Source organism: Seriola dumerili, unplaced genomic scaffold (assembly GCF_002260705.1).
Source record: "Seriola dumerili isolate Sdu_G_001 unplaced genomic scaffold, Sdu_1.0 BDQW01000081.1, whole genome shotgun sequence".
In the NCBI taxonomy this organism is placed as follows: Eukaryota; Metazoa; Chordata; class Actinopteri; order Carangiformes; family Carangidae; genus Seriola; species Seriola dumerili.
Genome location: NW_019174336.1, coordinates 1,279,954 through 1,282,861, shown reverse-complemented (window position 1 = coordinate 1,282,861; position 2,908 = coordinate 1,279,954).

Sequence of the window (2,908 nt, the reverse complement as noted above, 5' to 3'; positions counted from 1 at the left end):
CCAGGTAATAAACACGGACACTGCGTGACATAAGACAACCACTATCTACAGGCGTTACGCTAAACAACGTAAGGCCGGAACATGAGATGTGCGGACTTCAAAATAAAAGAGGACAATTCAATTCAATGCCTTTATTGTTATAGCAGTGTACAGCAAAATGAAGTGTCTCCAGTGGTTCATACAGTTAACATAAAGATACAGTAACATAACTACATAAAGTAACATAAAACTACAGACAAGTAGGCACATTAGAGTCTGTACAAATAAATAAACACAAACAATAAATTGTATAAAAACAGAGTGAGTCCCTGTTCTCAGTCATATTGCACATAGGTGAATTGCACAGATAAAACTGCACATGATCAGAGTATTACTGCACATGCACAGGATACTGTGAAGGTTTCACATTTCACATTTAAGGATATTGAGGGTGTAGAAAAACAAAATATCACCAGTGCTGGAAAAATATGGATTATAAGTAAAGAAAAAACAACAGATGTGATGAATACTTGTAACCAAGGTTTAAGAGGGAAACTGGTGTCATTTGCCTCCATGACTTTCTGTAGTTATGACTGGAAGTTAATCTGTCTTACATCACCATCCTGTTAACAGTTACACATAAGAAAACAACGGACAGAATCATAAAAACAACATAATTATTTGTGGACAGATTATGAAACCGGACACTTGATGTTAGTATCAGCTGTTTTTACTGGAATGTGGTAGCAGACAAGAAATATGATTGGGAAACCCCCACCCCTAACTGAGCCTTATGTTAGAACAGCCCCCTGATCACTCAGACCCTTGGTCCTGTCTCCTATAGGTTCAATAATCCACCATGATTAAGACAGAATAATAACAGACAAGACACAAGGTACAGACTGATTTACAGCAGCAATTAACCTACTGAAAACAGCTTTGAAGGGACACGCTCTCCACTATAATGATGAAATGTCATGCATCACAACAACATGACTACAGGATAGGCATGATAATAATAATAATAATAATAATAATAATAATAATAATAATAATAATAATAATAATCTATTTATTTATAGAGCACTTTTCAAAATCCATGTTAGAAAGTGCTTGACAAAGGCAGCAAAATGAAATAGACAAGACATGAAATCTACAGGTTTCAAAGAGAAGACAAACAAATACAGAGTCATTTTGAGAGAAATACAAGCACAAAAAATATCAAATATTTCATTCAATACATTGTTGAATATTTGCTATGAAAAGCAATTTTTTTACAAACTACATGCCTTTTTGATGATCATGTCATTTGTTGAGCAAATTTACAAGATGCCTCACAGAGCAAACAAAAAGAGGGAAACCCTCTTCTAGGACAGACATATGGTGCGTTAATATGGACATTTTATTTTGAAGGGCAAACTCAGTTCATTTCCTGTGTGAGTAATTTCTTGATGCAACTTGACAGCGTGTGGAAGTGAGATGAAGTTGTGGAGAAGAGTGGGAGGGCGCACCAAGGAGCTGTCCTCCTCTAGTTAGAGTGACTGTGGCCCCTCCACCCCCACTCAGTGGGGGGTCACAGGCGTGGCTGTGGAGGGTCTCTTCATGAAGAGGGAGGGTGTACTCCTTTGTATTTATTTCAGGGGACTTCTGTAATTCCACATTTATTTACTTCCAGAGACTTTTTTTTTCTTAATTCCACTTTTATTTCCCAGCTCTTTTTATTTCCACGTGTAATATTCAAATGAGGGGTCGTGGTTATCTCACAGCTATCTCAAGCAAACCATTATACTACTCATTGTCTCATAGTCGATCTCATTTAAAGCTCCTCTGCTAACAATTTGCCAAAGTCTTGCTTGTCACTTTTGATGGCGGGTCCCCACTGGGTTATAAAAACAAACCCTCACATACACACACACACACACACACACACACACACACACACAAAATTTACTATTATTTAATACCATGGGTTTTTTTGCAAAGTTTCCTGTTGATTAATGCTATGATTATGACTTTTAGCTGTATACTTCAACACCGTCAGAGATTATAAATCAGTGGTTTCCAACCTGTGGGAGGGGACCCACTGGTGGGCTGTGAAAGTATTGCAATTGGGCCAACAAATCATTTGCAAAACAGAACAATTTTGGTGAAAACAAGTAAAAATACTTGTTTCTAAAACAAAATTATCTTTAAAAAATTATCTTTAAAAACACAAAAAATGTTGAAAAACTTTCATTGTTTTGTTTTCTTGACAAAGACCCATCACTGTGATAAGACAATGATGTAAACTTTCATGTTGCTGCTGACCAGACCACTGCCGCCGTGCAGATTACATCCTTGGCAACAACTGGAGTATCAAAGTAGACAGGCGATTAGCGACAGGAAGAATTATAAGGAAAGATAGTTAAAAAACAGATGGTAAATTGACAAATGATCTCTCCACCTTCTTTCAGTTCAGTCCTGAATGTTCAGCCGTTATCATTAAAATTAAAAATACTCTGAGAACGTATTGGCCCCCATATTGTTACGGGGTCGAATGTGGCCACCAACATTTGAGATTTTTAAGCGGGCCATGAGAGGTTGGGAACCACTGGTCTAGATAATTCATTCTCCTCACAAAAACTCTAATTGCAGTCATTTGAACCTGCTGCACATTCTCTTGCTTTGGATGTGTGGACCCTGTCATCTCCTTCAAACATGCAGTGAGGCCAGGTTTTATTGGAGCTTGTCCACATTGACTGAAAAACAAGAACATATTGTTAAATTTATTAATTAAATAAATTTTATATTGGAGATCTCATCGGATTATAACTATTTTACTGTGACTGCACAAAGGACCTCATTCACCAACCATTCTTAAGAAGAAATTTCTTCATCAAACCCACTTTTTATGAAGATTCTGACATTCACCAATGTTTTCTTATTTGCA